General features: G+C 34.0%; 1 protein-coding gene across 1 annotated transcript in view; it reads left to right on the forward strand.

The window, feature by feature from the left end:
• Positions 1-17,682, forward strand: part of SPAG16 (sperm associated antigen 16) — an 877,426-nt gene that overhangs the window by 489,662 nt on the left and 370,082 nt on the right. The gene's annotated exons all lie outside the window — the stretch shown is intronic.

Genomic DNA, 17,682 nt, shown 5'->3' on the forward strand with positions numbered 1-17,682 from the left:
AGATGATTGTACTGTAAGATACAAATAGATAAGTAGTGGGATAAATGCCACACATTTATATAAACCGCAGTCATTCATACAAGTGCATGCTATCAGTCATTGACAGAACAAATAGACAGAAAATCAGTAAAGATATAGAGAACCTGAAAAACAATACAAACCAAATTTCCCTAATTGAGATTTATAGAACACTCCACCCAACAACAGAAGAATACATATTCCTTTTAAATATACATGGAACATCACCAAGATAGACTGTATGTTGGGCCATAAAACAAGATCAATACATTTTTTTAATCTTTTTTTTAATCAATACATTTTTAATGATTTAAATCAGAGTGTATTTCTGGTACAAAACTGAATTAAATTAGTGATCAGTAACAGAAAGATATTTGGAATATCTCCAATATTTTGAAATTAAAAACATTTTAAATATCTCAAGGGTCAAAGGAGAATAAATCACAGGGGAATTATAAATAATCTGATTGGATAAAGGCACAACATATTAAAATTGTGGGATAAAGTTCAACAAAATTGTGGAATATAAGGTCAACAAATAAAAACGATCTTATTTCTGTATAATAGCAATGTACAGTTGTACCAATAACTTTTTAAAAACCTATTCACAATAGCTCCAAGAATTGAAATACATTGGTATGAATTTTAAAAAGTACAAAATCTAAATGCTGAAATTACAAAATACTAAAGAAATAAATCCAAGAAGACCTCAATAAATGAGAGACAGACCATCTCCATGGTTTAAAAGACTCAATATAATAAAGATGTCAATTCTCTACAAATTGATATGCAAGTTGAATGCAATTCCTAGAAAAATCCCAGAAATATTTTTTGTAAATGCGTACAAATAATTCAATTGTGTAAAGCAGGGGGTCCTATTATTGCAGTTATTAAAATAGCCAAGGCAGGGCTGTTCAGCTAGCATGCCAGCAATTGTAGGGGTTTGAATGCTGTATCCAAATTTATGCTGGGTACAGAGATGATACTGGATTCAATAATGGGCTGAAACTACTAGGACAGTGAGAATGATTCCCCAGTTAGTGCTTATTTTGTGGACTCAGTCTCTGTAGATTTGGCCTGTGGAAACTGAGGACACAGTATGCCTCTTTTGCTTTCTCATTTTCTGAGAGTTCCGTAATGTTTGGTTGGCTATCCTTATCCTTTTCTCTATATCCCTTCCAAGCTACCATATAGAAGATAAGAGCTTTATCTAGCCCAGGTTGCAGGAGAGAAAGCAAATGTCAATTGCACTGTATCTACATTTGCATTATCACTTGGTATGTTATCATGGGGTGTTCTATTTTTAAAAAATATTCTCTTGTTTCTAAAGCTCCAATTTAATAAATTCATTTGAGCATGCCCTTAGTAGAAATACCTACTCCACATGACTCAACTAATTCTCATGTCTTCATAGTTGACTTCAACCAAGAACAGTCATATCTGGACAATTATGTCCAAGTAAGATATGACTTTTAGCAGAAATCATTCCTGATGGGAATAATCAAATTCTTATTGCCTTGATAGACAGATAAGTGGTATAAATGATATATATATATATATGGTCCCCAATTGAAGTTTATATAAAAATAAAATAATATGTCTAGAAATATGATTTATATTTACATTTGAATATTATTATATTTGAATACAGGTGATAAATTTCCTTTAGCCAAAATACTCGAGTTACGCGGTAGGGAAAGATCATATTAGAAACTGAGAGGTTAATTACTTTTTTGCAATCTATTCATTCACCATTTCTCTAAGAAGTCCCTCAAAAAAATACTCTATATGGAAATTTTAAAACAACTGTGGAATTTTGTTACATAACCCATTTTCTCCATGATGAGCTTGAATGATGGAAACAACAAAAGTAGTAGTTTATAGAGATGGCAGCAGGTGGAGGGTTTTCCCAGATTCTTCCTTCCCTAAATCCTGCTGTTCTCACCTTTCTTTGGTTTACCATCCTCACATTCATTTCTTCATCTGACTCCATATATTTCCCACATCCTGGTCCTACTGGTAATCCTCACTTGTCTCCTGCTGCTTTGCCAACTTCTCCTGGTACTCCAACTACTGGAGCTGAGACAGCCATGAGTCAAGCACCCAGCTGCAACCAGTTTATATTTTAAAGTGATGTAAAGGAGAGCAATAATAAATACAGAATTGGCTTTCTTGGAATCTTCAATGCTTGGGTTTCAGAGTCTTTTCTGGGCAATGCATTGAGAAGTAAGAACACATGATAAACTCAACCTAATCATTAAGTCAGTGGTTCACCAGGACGGTGAGCAGTGCAACTCCCAAAGGGATGTTTTGATAAATCACAAAATGTTTTTTTCTTATTTCAGTGATTCATGGGGACTGAAGTGGTTGGGGCCAGGCATGCCGTACATCTTGCTGAGTAGGACAGTCTATGTAATGAACAAATTTTTTGTGTACTTCATGACTTCCAAATTGCCCTGTATATATTCATGAAGTTGAAAGAAAAAGCCTGTTGATAATCCTTTTAAATTTTTATTTTTACCCTAGAACCAATTTCACATTGAAAATAAACCAAAGCATCGTTTACAAAGTTTTAGTATATATTGTTTTGCAGGAATTCAACTACTTTGTAAATCAAGGGAATATTTAACTAAATTTGTATTGAAACATGACCAAGAGTGTTCTACCATTGCATAAAATTACCTCAGTGGGAGTAAGGCCACTTGAGTTTGAATTCTCCTAGACAGCACACCTTAACAGTTTGCATTTATGGCAGTCGCAACCATGGCAATTCCATAGATGTGAGCCTCTGGTTCCATGATTATGTCTCCTAATGTAGTTGAGCCTAAGCATTTACACTTTGAAAAACACAATATTTTGTTACAAATTACTTGCTATTTATTTCTTTGCAGAGTTAGGCCAAAATACATTGACTTTAAAAATTATTATCTATTTTCTTTCTGTATAATAGATGGAGCATTAAATATATTTGTTTTTCAATGCATAGATTTCATAGAATTAAGAATTACTGTATGAAGTAATTAAACAAACTAGTACCAACTATGGGGGACAAAAAATTGTGTAATAAGTTATTTAGCTGAACATAAGAAGTGTTAATTATATAAGCCTGAAATCACGATTTGTCAGGAATAATTGACACATTTATATGCATCGATTGATATTTATGTCATGTATAAATGATGCTATATACAAATGATAAAACAAAGTCATATAAAAGTTGGCCTTACAGTACAGATGTCTAATGGGAATATAAGTCATCCTTATCACCTTTCAGCCGCGCTGACCAGTCATGTAATAAAAATGGATGGCACCTGAAATGAGAAAACAGTTATGTGGCGATCTGAAGGAAGGTGGCCATACCCAAAGGATGAACAAAATACTTCAAGCTAAACTAACAGCAACATAATGAGCTAAGAAGTGACAGGCACAAGCACAGGCAGATCATGTTTGCTTGAAGCAAGCAGAGTTTGAGCTGCTTCACTGCCTCATTTAAACAGAAGAGTATGCTCATCATGAGACTAAGAGACAGTTTACAGAGAATGACACCCTGCAGGGAACAGCTGCTGCTAACACCCAAAGGACAGAATTATCTAGAAGACATATTTATTTAATTTTGCAATTTGTGAGGAAGTCTTTTTAGACCCACTCTTTTTTTGGCATTTTATTTTATTATTATTATTTTTTTAAAGAGGCAAGAGAATTTAATGAAGAGGCCGTTTACAAAGGTGTGGTCAGGTGTAAGATGTCTAATTTGATTTTTATTTTCACAACATAATTTGTCATTCTGTTATTCTACATTCTTCATAGTTTACGATGCTAATTGTTGGGAAAAATAGGTATGTTTCTAGCCAGTACTATAGGCTTTTTATATATTATCTCACTTAATCTTACAACAACCCTGAGATGTATGTTCTCTTTTCCACTCTTTGCTGAAAGAGATAGGAAGGCTCAGTAAGATTTTGTCATTTAAGATCACATCGCAGGTAAAATTTCTCATTTTAACTTTGTCTTCCTGAGTCTGAAAACTATGTATTTTTTGAAAAATTTTTATTGGTGAAGTAAGTCAGAAAAAGACAAATATCATATCATATGATATCGCTCATATATGGAATCTAAAAAAAGGCTACAAATGAACTTATCTACAAAACTGAAATTGAGTTACAGATATAGAAAATAAACTTAGGGTTACTGCGGGGTAAGGGTAGGGGGAGGGATAAATTGGAAGATTGGGATTGACACATAGATCCACTCCTCTGAGCAGAAAGCATCAAGGTCAATGAACCAATCACATAGTACAGAAGATATTGCCATATTTATATGATTCAGTGGAATGGATCAAGTAATTTTAACAGGACTGTTATATTTCCATAAATATAAATAATTTGTTGATTATGATTGTTCTTAAGAAAAACTAAATACCCTAAAGCATAATTTTAATGGCACTGCCTTACAACCATATACAGTATTCAATCCCAATTTCTATTCTGGAAATTGAACCCGTATTGAGTCCAGTTCCAGGTCCAGGCCAGAAAAGCAGGGGAAATCCAAGTTTAAGTGAAAGAAGTACTGATTCCATATATATCCCTATCACTGTTTAAGAAATATATGCTTAATAGGAAAACAATATTTTCTCATGTAAATTCCAGGTTTTATTTAAGAAAGATCCTGAATCCAAAGGTGAAATATAGTAAAAAAAAAAAAAAAAATAGTATATGTTTCTTTATGGAAATGCTGTTAGTTTTAAATTCTTGATTGGATATGTCATATATAAATTTACCAAGGAATAAAATAGAGGTCATAAAATATAAAGACACAATAGGACATATTTATAACCTCGTGAAACAAAATGGCATTTCAATATATTAAGCTGGCCACTTTACTGTATTTGTATATGGGTCCTCACTACAAAGTTCTGTCCCTGATTTGAACACGTCAAGTATGAGAGGTAAAAAGCACACGGTAAATGAGGGTTACAAATGGCGTTTTGTTTATGAACCTCATCTTTAGGTTGGTGACATTCCATCATACAACCAAGGCAATGATTATTATTATGATTAGCTTTATAATAATCTGTAGGATCCTGCAGAACTTTTCCAACAACATATTCAGATCCTAACAAATCAACTTGAGGTGGAAAAACAGCAGATGGATGTTAGGAAAAGTTAGTGCAATATGATGTTATAAAGAAAAGCATGTGTGTCTTTTCTCAAATTTGGTTTAATATATTCTTTACAGAAGGTAGTTTCCTTTAAAAGCATTAGTTAGTTCAGCGTTTGTGTGATTTTATGAGGAGGAGGTGTGAGTAGCCATAATGGTGGCAGTAAAATGCAGTGAGCCCTAATATATAATTCATTTTAATAAAGAGGAGAAACACACCTTAGGTGACATATTTTAATGGGCTACTAGATGAATGACCAAGAAAAGAGAGAACTTCAGTTTCAATATGAAAGGTAGAGACCATTGAATAAATGAAATTGTGGCAAGAAAACATATTCTTTAAATATCCTTTAAAATCTGCTACCTCAAATCCTTCCTATGGTATTTAATTCTTTATGATCAGCGTTTCATTAATTAGTTTGTTACAGATAAAAAATGAGATGCTTTTAGAAGTCACGTCTCTTATAATCCAGCTATTATTTAGATAGACATTTCAGAAAGAGAAAATAATTTTCAAGTTGTTTAGAAGACTAAGGTGCAAGTAGAGAGTAATTACTATTATTACTATTAAAGTATCTCTTTCTGTTCACTGAATCTGAGACCGATCTGACTGATTTGCTTACACATTCATGGCTGCTTTTAAGTGCCCTCTATTCTGAATTTTGTTCTCCATATTACAGTTGTAACATATAGGAAATAAAGTGGATATACCTTGTTTAAAGATATCAATAGAGCAAAATTATTTACATAATCAAGAACAGATCCAAATACAGACAAGTGACTTAATCATATAATTTAAAGGTTATTACAAGGTCCTGCATGACCCTGAATATTTATTTTCCCACCAGCTTACTATCTTATTTGTTTATTTTCTTATATGAACTCATATTCCTGCAATTAGAATTACTTCTTCTGTAAGAAGAAAAAAGAAAGGACTTTATTATGGTTTTTATATAGTATTTATGAAAACATTTAGAAGGCAACTATTAAAAATACACTCAGGTGAAATGGGCCCAAGAGAAATGGGAGGGAGGATATTAGTTTAAAGGAAGCCTTCTCATGCATCCTTCTCATTTCATTAGCACAGGTTAAGAATTATGAAGTGGAAAAGCCACTAAGTGTAAATATGTATTAGAAACAAAGGAAAATACCCTAAGGGATTTGGCAAGCAGCATGGATTATTTTCAGGTGGGGTTTTCGTGGAGGACGAGTCTAGGAAAGCCTCAAGGAGGCGTAAGGGTGTCAGGGAAAGCACGTCCAGAGTTTGAGAGAACTGTGGAGGTACTCATACTCAAAGCCTAGGAAGGACTCATTTCACAACTCCTAACGTCCCTCTCTCTGCCATGAATAACATATATGGCACAACTGAAGTTTCCCTGATAGGCTTAAAATATTTTCTCACATTTTCTTTACCAGTAGTTCTATCCTAATCCAAACATTTAAAAGTACTCATTTTTACAGACATTTAAAAGTAACACAGTGGAAAAATGGGATCCTCGGATTGATACCATCAAGGATAGTAACATAAGATTTTTCAGCTTAATACTTTTAAAAAGCTTTCATTCCTAAGAGTAAGCTTGTGAATTAAGATCAGAAGTTTATGCTAACTAAATTCTGCTTTTAGATGAGAAAATAAAAACTGAAATACTGGCAGTTTCTAAAGCTCCTTCAGGGGGAATTAATTCTTGGATCATTTGTGTTGATCATACAATCCTTTCCTTTTTAGCTAATTGAAATCGACATAAAACTCAGGTAGTTTATTATTAAACAATATATTCAATATTTGACAATTAAGTTCAAAGAGAAGGATATTGGATTGAGGGTTAAATACTGGCAGGTAATGGTGTCTCTTCACAAACAATGAAGATTTGCAGTTTCATTAATAATAATAAATTATTATTGATTCTGGACCCACTATGTACTACTCTTCAGCCACAGAACATGACAGATAAGGCCAGAGTCCTCATGGAGTGCAACTCTAGACAGGGCTAATGGTGGGGAGAGGGTACAATGACATAAGTAGTCAAGTTAATTTCACTTAGTAATTGTTGCTATGAAGGGAATGAGCAGGATAATGTGACAGATTCAGCTTTGTACCCCTTTGTGATCAGAAGACACTGAGTTTTTAATGAAAGCTCTGAGTATGAGGAAACAGCTGGATTGAAATTTCTTTTCTCAAACAACCCAGTCCCTGGATGTTCTAAGGATTTTTTTCCCCTGCTTTCTCTCCTTTCTGCTTTGCTTTTTTGCTGGAAACCCTACTCTCCTACAGCCATGCTTCTGTGACTAGAGATCTTGCCTTTTGTCATTGACTTTTCCCATTCCTGATATCTGGTTTCTGACTAAGATCTCTTTCGGGGAATTGACATGGAAAAGAGGTGTAAGCTTTAAAGTATCACTGTGGCTACTTGTGATCTTAATATGTTTAAATTTAATATATTTAAATATTTTGGAGAGAAGTTTAAATAGATGATTTCAGAAATGGCTTTTGTGTTTAAATTATTTAATGTTACATCTATTGATCAATTTACAGTTAATGAAGTTGATCACAATCACCTTTAAACCTAATTTATTTCCTTTTTTCTTTAAAGCCCTTTTCTAAGAAAGATGTGCTTCGAAACAACCCTTTTGACCTTCTTTGTATATAAAAAACAAGGTATTAGCTAGTTTTAATTAGGATTTTTAGAAGCCAAAGTTCTTTTAAAGACTGATCTAACTGCAGGAACACTGCACTCAGGGACCATTTTAAACAGCAAGATCACTAAAATTACCAGAAAAAGCACAAAAATGCAAAAAAGATGGCACTCAATTGACTGCAAAAAGGACACTGTTTAAGTTATGAGAGCTGAAACAAGAAGGCAGAGCATGGCCCAGTTGGACCTCAGTTGGAAATGTGCACGTCATGTGACTCAATTTTGTTGCTGCTCTGCATTCCCACATATGTGAATGCCTGCAGAGCATTGATTTGGGGGTTATAAATACATGTTAGCAAGCAGGCAATTTGCATATATGGAATCCTTGAATAATGAGGGCCAACTACACTTCACAGTGTTAAGGTGTGCAAATTACTTAGAATAATAAATGTTCAATAGATATCAACTTAAACTACAGTGTTAAATGTAATAGAAACTGTTGAAATATAGTTATTTGCTTTTGTCTTCATTCATTTGCCTCAGTTTGCCATTTCAAAATTGAGTCTTTTTATTTTAATTTTTTCCATTATCCAGTTTACTGCCATTTACTGCCGAGCGTCCACTTTTTCCTCACTGTTATCAGTGGGCACTACTCCAGCCTCTGTAACCCCCGCCCTGTGCTCACACCCTTTGCAAAAACAGTTCAGGTGACTATTTAACAAGTCTGAGTGAGGACTTGAGGGTACTCTGAGCAAGCCCCCAGCTAAATTATGGTTATTTTATTTATTCACCTTTTGCTTTTATTCCCCAAATGCTGGATGCATTCCAGGTATTTGAGGTTGACGGGAATCTGCCCTTTACATATGTGGAGTGGGGTTTTATTACCATTTGGGAGTAATTCTCAGATAGTGTATTTATTGTCAAGGGTTTTGGTCAAAAAAATTTTTTTTTGTCTAGGAGCTGTGGCCTATTGATGCTCTTTCCTGGCTGAGACACTCAGACCACATAATCGATTATTCTTTCACAGTAGATTATGGTGAACTTTAAGATAGGGTTTGTGGTATACTCCCTGGTAGATTTTATTGAAATATCACTCCCTCCATTAAATGTTCAATTGAATTTTATGTTCACAAAGAAACTGTTGCACAATAAAGGATTTTATATTATTTGAGTAATATAAAATAACATTAATTAAAATGTTAACTTTTTAAGTCAAAATTTGGATGTCACTGGAGAACTTTGCCTTACTGAGATGGAAATTCAGATGGATTTTTAAAATAGCTTATGTATAAACTTTTAAAAATATGATAGTGGGTGGGAGGAACCACTCATTCAACTTGGATGTTATAGTTGTAGTATGACGATTTAAATATGTTTCACTTATGCTCATGTTAGCCTATTAGATTTAAGTATTTCATAAAGAATTTTTATTTCAGATAAGCCTTGTGATAAATGTTATTATATGTTGGCTCAATTATATAAATACTATTTGAAATCCAGGTCTTTTACTTACAAAACAGAAATAGAGTCACAGATGTAGAAAACAGACTTATGGTTACCAAGGGGAGGGGAGGAGGGATAAATTGGGGGATTGGGATTGACATATACACACCACTATATATAAAATAGATAACTGATAAGGACCTACTGTATAGCACAGGGAACTCTACTCAGTACTCTGTAATGACCTATATGGGAAAAGAATCTTAAAAAGAGTGGACATATGTATATGTATAACTGATTCACTTTGCTGTACAGCAGAAACTTACACAACATTGTAAATCAACTATACTCCAATAAAAATTTTTAAAAAATAAAAGAGATGGGATCAGGAATAATCTTCTCCTAATTAAAGCCTGGTGCAGTAATATGGGGGAAGTTTTAAGATTTATTGTAAAAAGTTAAGGAACTAGGAGAGATTTTATCATTCAAGTACAAAATGAAAAAAAAAAAATGTAGGGACATGGGTTGCCCTTTCAGAGGGTTAGGGACAAAAAGAGAGGACAAATAAGATACCGCCAAATGGAAAATGATGAAATGTGTTGTAAAACAAAATGAGAATGTAAATATTCTTGCTATTAATTTCAGCTCTTTATGAAGCAAAGGAATTGCCAGAATTACTAAATTTTTGAAATAAACCTGTAGAGTAAAAACTAAGTAAATAAATAAAATGAAATAAAATTCAGGTCTTACTAAGGGTTAATAAGATAATGAATTCCATTATTTTTTTTCAAAACAAGGATAGATAAAATTTTTACTCTTTTTCTTCATATTCACTTGAATATATGTTGCTGCTGCCTTTTGTAAATGTTCCATAATTCCATTAACCACATTTTGTTGATCTGAAAGTTCATACAAGCTTGAAGTTTCAAAAGTACAGTTTCATATCCAATATTAATAGTGTTACAGCCAACACACCAAAGGAAATAAAACCTTTAAAATTTAATGCCTCACAAGGGAGAACTGTGTTAAAACGGTGCCCTCTTACAAGTTACAAATGGGAAATACATTTTAAAAGAAAAGGCATTTGCTCTAGAAGAGCAGATCACTTTGTTTTATAGCAAGTTCAAAATTCAGAGAAATATTCATCCTTCAGTTACCAGACTAATAAATTGAATCAAGGTGGGCAAGGAGAGAGATAGAAGAAAAAAGGGGAAATAAAGTAAAAGCAGGAGGTGGGTTAATAAAGGGTTTTTTCTTGTGAACTAACTTCTCCCTACAAAAATGATAAGAAAACAGCAGACAGAGCAACAGAGATAAAATTGCATCAGGCTTCAGGGTTTATGTTTTTGATGGAAATGTACAAATAATTTCCATCCCTTGCGGTGCTGTCATGCTCCATCACTTTAGTCCATTTTCACCTTGCAAAGAATTCTGAATGGGAGGGACTTCCTTCTCTGGCAGCTAATTAATCTCTTACAAGCCTGCTCTTGCAGCCTGTCTACCTGGAATGCCCCACACATTAAACAAGTGACTTGGGAGCAGATTTCTTGCCCCCTTGAGCAGTTCTTTCTTCCTTTAAGCTATATGAAGACCCAGCTTTTTCTTTTTGTTTGGGAAACTATGAGCGCTAGAATAAATCATTGAGGAATCTCTCCCTCTATCCCACTACCATAACTGAATACACTCCCAAATAATTAAATTGGGTTTTAATGACAACAGACAAAGCCTGAATATAAGTTTTGAATGTGCACAGTGCAACAGTGCACATAATATGGAAGGACACAATAGTGCAAATATGTAAGGACACACATTTCTAAATTATACATTTTCTGTGTACATGTTAGATCTTCATTGTGATGAAACAGGTGTAAACATATTTATAATACTGTTGCATTTGCCTTAAAAATAGTACCAGATTTTGCAAATAGGAGACTTTTTAGTTTTTTGGCAAATTCTGTCTGTAAAAAAGATTAAGGTAAGAGCATACTTATTTATAGGTTGAAATGCTTCAATTAAAAAATAATAGAAATTCTATTCAGGTTTATTCTATTTAATAAATACAGCCTTTTAAAAAGTTACCACTAATGAACTACTTGCAAATAGCAATGCTTAACTTTGTCAGAGGTGGAACTATCTTTCAGTAATAACTCACAGGAGGTTAGAAATAGTAATCATTCTTTAATATTTTGCTGATGTTGTTCACACGTCTTTTTTATGCAGTTATCTGTATTGTTTTATTTTCTCTCATGTTTTTCTGTTAAATCTTTTGTGGATTTTTGTTTGTCTATTTCTTTATATTTCCTTTTTAATTAAACATAAAAGACTTCCCAGTAACTACGTTATGCATGCCTTTAGAAAACAGAGATATATATGTTAATGGTATAGCTATTCCAAATATTAAAGATTCTTTATCCATCTATGAAGATGCATACAATTGACACATGCACGTATGGAGATGTACTTGATAAGAGAATAGGATCACTATAAATATTCAATTATTCACAGAAATGTATATTAAGTAGTTATTGTGTCCCACATACCAGGAGAGTGAAGCCAGAAGGAAAACGTATTCTGAAAAGTGTTATTTATTTTTAACTGTTTAGTCAAGGTAATATATACAGTGAAATGGGCAGCTTATTAAGTGTTCAATTAGATGAGTTTTGACAAATGTATATACCTTTAAAACTAATGAAGATATAGGCCATTTCTATGACCACAGGAAATTTCCCATTCATCTAATGAAAGCCCACTCCCCATAGCAAACACTGTCTGGTTTCTATAACCATAGAGTGTCTGTTCTTGAACTTCATATGAATTTAATTATATGATACATAGACATATTTATCTGGATTCTTTTATTCAGTATTATTGAGATTAAAGTATATTGTTGTAATAATCAACAATTTATTATTTTTAATCACAATCTAATGAGTTAATATGGTACTACTTCATCTAATACGTAAGGACCTTAAAACAGTGTAATTCCATGTTTACCCCATCTTCGTGATTTTGCTGTCTTGTATTTTACTTTTACGTACTTAAAACACTGTCCAGTACAATGATGGTATCTTTACTTTAGCCAGATATCTTTTAAAAATTAGAAAAAGATGTTTTACATTTACCCATATATTTATCATTTCAGATGATGATATTCTTTTCTGTATACAGATGTTTCCATCTGGTGTCCTTTCCATTCAGTCTGAATACCTTCTCTTCAGCATTCATATAGGAAAGACCTGCTGGTGATGAATTTTCTCAGCTTTCATTTATCTGAAAAGTTGTTCTATTTTCATTATTGAAGGTATTTTAACTGATTATTGCATTTTCAGCCCTTAAAATGTTGTTTTATTGTATTCTGTCTATTGTTTCTGTTGAGAGGTCAGTTGCCATTGACATCATTGTTTCCTACATGTTATGTTTCTTTCATTGATTGTGACTTCCAGATTTTTTTTAAGATTTTGCTTTTAGCAGTTTTACTATGATATGCTTAGGTGTGTTCTGTCTATTCTTAATTATGCTTGGATTTTCCTGAGCTTCTTGGATCTGTACATTGGTACTTCTCATCAAATTGAGAAGCACTTTAGCCACTATTCTTTCAAAAATGTTCTAACCCTTTTCTCTTTCCCTCCTCCTCTACACCTACCCACCACCTCTGAAAACCCTGTTATTCCTGTGTTAGACCATGCGATTACCCCCACTGATGACTGGGGCTCTATCTATGGTTTTTCAATATTTTTTTCTCTGTTCTTCAATTTAGGTATGTTCTATTGATCTTATTCAAGTTCATGATCCTTTTTTCTGCAGTATCCAACTTACTATTTTGCTCATGCAATAAACTTTATTTCATGTGTTATACTTATCAATTCTTTTTTTTATAGTTTCCATTTATTGTCTGAGAGTCTCTATTTGTACACCCATTATAACTGTTTCTTTAAATCCTTAAACATACTTATGATATATGGTTGAAGTCTTGATCTTTGATTACCAACATTTGATTCATCTTAGAGTCTGTTTCTACTACTGAGCTTTTTACTTGATTATGGGTCACATTTTTCACCTCTTCACATGTGTACCAATTTTTTTTTTAATTATATGCTGGATGTTGTTAATAGCAAATTGTAGAGAGTCTATATTAAGTGATCTTTCTACAAAAGGTAGTGAGTTCTGTTCTGGCAATCTGTTTAATTATAGGCAGATAATTTTTTTGCCCTTTCAGGCTTAGTTTTATTCTTGGTAAGGACAAGTCTATTTTGATTTTGAACTTAATTCATGAACCTGACCCTTACTCCTAAGGTGGGTGCTTTTCTGTAGTCACAACTGAAAGTCTGAGGTGCCTACTGAGTTCCCTCCGCTCTAGTTGGGATTAAAGTCCAGTGTCTTCCATCAGTACCTGGTCTCTGATATCATTGTACAGCACTCAACCCACCCTGGTTGGGATTAAAGTCCAGTGTCTTCCAACAGTTCCTGGTCTCTGGTATCATCGTACGGCACTCAACCACACAGGGCTTGTAGAGTCTTACTCTGTCAAAATGCCATCTAGACCTTGGCCAACAATTCACAGCAAATCCCCACACAAACTACTGCCATTTCCCATGCAGCTCCCTTTTCTCACATACCCTTCACTGCAAATTTCAAGCATAGCAGCAGGTCAAACTATTCCCATTTCCTCTTGGCTCAGTGAGACTTCAAATCTACTGGGGTTCTACTACTATATTTGATAGCAGTGAAGTGCTTCCAAGGAGAAAGTCAGGGAGGTCATGGAGCTCTTTGAATTTTTTTCTTTGCTCAAGGTTTCCCATCCTGTGCTGTGTTTAGTTCAGTGCCAGAAAACAGTTGCCTCATATAATTTGTGTCATTTTATAGTTGTTTGTTGTGGAGGGAGAGGCAGAGTATTGGTTACTTTATCATTGTAGCACAAATCCCAGCAAGACAGTTTTATTGCTGGATAAAGGAGATCAAGGAAACTGCCGGAGGTGAGGCAGGTTGAGGGTGGTAAGGGAGACAGTGGCCTTTAGAGTTAATATAGAGCCTGTGACTTGAGAGGTTTTGCAACAAGCTACATCCGTACTTTAAAATATAAAAGTGGAGGGCTTCCCTGGTGGCGCAGTGGTTGAGAGTCCGCCTGCCGATGCAGGGGACACAGGTTCATACCCCGGTCCGGGAAGATCCCACATGCGGCGGAGCGGCTGGGCCCGTGAGCCATGGCCGCTGGGCCTGAGCATCCAGAGCCTGTGCTCCACAACGGGAGAGGCCACAACAGTGAGAGGCCCGCATACCGCAAAAAAAAAAAAAAAAAAAAAAAAAAATATAAAAGTGGAGGAAAGATGAACTTCAGGAATCAAGCCAGTAACACACTCAGTGAGAAGTCTTTTGGGAAGATAGCAAATCTGATTAGAAATTAGAGTTAACCTAAATCTAATTTCCTCCTTTTGCCATTAATCTTTAGCAAGTAGCTGTCCCATATAATGTTAAGTCATAATAAAAAGAAACCAACCCAGAACTGATGATGAATTGTAAAAATTGAAGAATAAATGAATATAAACCAAATTCCACTGAAGATCATACAGTGCACAAGGAATTACATAAGTAAAGTTACCAATAATTCAGACAAAAAGTCCTCTATATTTTCAGTCAAATTACAGAAATGCTGTATTTCTTTTTTTAATAAATTTATTTATTTTGATTTTATTTATTTTTGGCTGCATTGGGTCTTCGTTGCTGAGCGCGGGCTTTCTCTAGTTGTGGCGAGCAGGGGCTGCTCTTTGTTGTGGTGCGCGGGCTTCTCATTGCGGTGGCTTCTCTTGTTGTGGAGCACGGGCTCTAGGTGCACGGGCTTCAGTAGTTGTGGCATGCGGGCTCAGTAGTTGTGGCTCGTGGGCTCTAGAGTACAGGCTCAGTAGTTGTGGTGCACGGGCTTAGTTGCTCCACAGCATGTGGGATCTTCCCGGACCAGGGCTCAAACCTGTGTCCCCTGAACTGGCAGATTCTTAACCACTGTGCCACCAGGGAAGCCCAAAATGCTATATTTCAAGTTGATTTTACATAATAAAATAGAACATCAAAAGAGCTAAAGCATTTTATTATGATTTTATAAGACAATAGATGCAGATGGAAAGCAGACTGAGAAATATTAGGAAAAAAGTGAAATCAAAAACATAAATAAAGGTTTTTGATTGCTCCCTCTTCACAGACACACAAATAACCACAACTAAGAATTATAAAGAACAGGTATGAAAAATAAATTTTATATATATATATATGTATATATATATATAAGGATACAAGGATTATAGAGAAAATGTTAAATGTAGAGGAAAATGAGACAAAATAAAACATAGCTGGTGTTCTTAAGGGGGAAAAAAGAAAAAAAAAGCAGAATAAATGGAAGAGAAAAACATAAAGATATAGTGAAAGAATAACTACTTACTAGTATAACAAAAGTCTAGATGGAAATTGCTATCAAGCCATGCCATGGTGAAATTTCTGAACTCCAGTGTTTGCAAAAGAACTGTTAGGGCTATGGGTGTGAAAAGCAAATCATCCACAAAGGAAGTTAGGCAGGAAAGGGAAGAGAGATTCGGCTGGCCTCAGACTTTGCCCCTGGTATGAGACAGTGAAACATTCCTCCACAAATATTGGAGGAGGAGAACTGATGTTCCCAAGATATTACAACTATTCAGAATTGCTCTTGAAGTACTGAATAATCAAGAAAATATATAAAAGTATGGGTTCAGAGGATTAATTTAAATAGATATTAATTGAACACTAGGAGGATGGGAGGCACTGAGCAACACTGGGATTTGTGATTACTGATCATATGTGTGTGTTATAATTTTTGACATTGTAAGATTAACAAAATGATTTCAAAAAATTGGTAGGTAAATAAAAGAAAAATGGGAGGAATTATATACATGTTATAATTATAAACATTTCCTTTTTAAATTATACTTTCTATAAATGAAATATGACTAAAAATAACATACTTAATATTTTCTTAATGTGAGGATGTTTTTTAGAGAATGATATTTCATAATAAACTATTGACTTTCTTATATAATTTAATTTAATAATTTACTACATTATATAATATATAATTTTCATTTTTTTATGAAATCAATCTCTCTTTTTCTTTGTCATAGAGCTATATCTGGAGCAATTACTCTAATAGTTAAAGATGATTATGTCAATATAGTGGGCTTTGGAATATAAGCGTTTAAAGAAATGTTTTATACTTATATTTTGAGAATCATTAGAAAACAGCAGGTAAAATTTCTGCATAAAACAGTACTTCTTTAAAAATAAAAGAAAAGAATTTATCCTGTAAGTTTTATCACACATCTCAAAAAAATGTCATAAATAAAATCTGAGCATACTTACAAATATCCAAATATATTTTTGAGGGGTCAGGTATTAAATATTTTAGGCTTGTGAACCATATGGTCTCTCATAACTGTGCAACTCTGCTGTTGTCGTGGGAAAGCAGCGATAGACATGTGTAAACAAATTGATGTGTTCCAATAAATCATTCTTTGCGAAAATAGGCAGCCAGCCGTGGGCCATGGTTTTTGACCCCTGGTATATATTGACCTTTCATCAACCTTAATGATCAAAATATTATCAGCCTCTCTCAGAAATATTAAGATAAAGAAACAGATACAAAATGGCCCTGATTAATGAATTTATTGATTTTATTTCCTTGTTCCTGACATTAAGTACTATACTACTTCACTTTGATATGAAAAGTCTCAATCAAGGGGCAAAACTGAGTAACTTACATACATATCCACATAAATCTTAATATTTTCTAACTTCTCAAAAAAGCCAAAATTTAAGTAAGGAGGAACTAACTTTGCTCCAAACAGTTCTTAGGTGTTATGCTCAATTTGACTTCTTCCCTTGCCTTTTACATTTACAACCTTGGTCAAAAATCTCAGATTGTCGAAGCTAGATTGTACCTCTCAGTGTATCAGATTAAGTAATCTCATTCGCACAAGAAGGACCCCTACTGCCACTGAGATTAATAACTTCTCTATGGTAACCCTGCTAGTTCTTGTCAAAGTTAGGACTGGAACCCAGGCTACCAGCTCCCATAGCAGAGTTTTTTCCACTCCACCATACTGTCACGTATGGCATGGCTCAAGCCAGACAGCCATCAGCTGATCAGAGTTTAATGAGCTGGTTATCATACTAGAAATGTACCTATATTGACTCCTCTGTTCTCAGCATTATTAGTTATCCTGTTTCTTCTCTATTTTTAAAGTAGGTTTATAAATAAAGTTAATTAAAAGACAATCAAACATTACAAATGAGAAGTGATACTGCTCTATGAATATATCCTGCTTCATTAAGAAACAGTCCTTTCATAAAATGGCAAAAGGCAAAGCTGCAGTTGTCTTTCCTTATGAGTTATTTCTAATCATTTAAATCAGTG

The sequence above is a fragment of the Orcinus orca genome, chromosome 7, assembly GCF_937001465.1.
Source record: "Orcinus orca chromosome 7, mOrcOrc1.1, whole genome shotgun sequence".
In the NCBI taxonomy this organism is placed as follows: Eukaryota; Metazoa; Chordata; class Mammalia; order Artiodactyla; family Delphinidae; genus Orcinus; species Orcinus orca.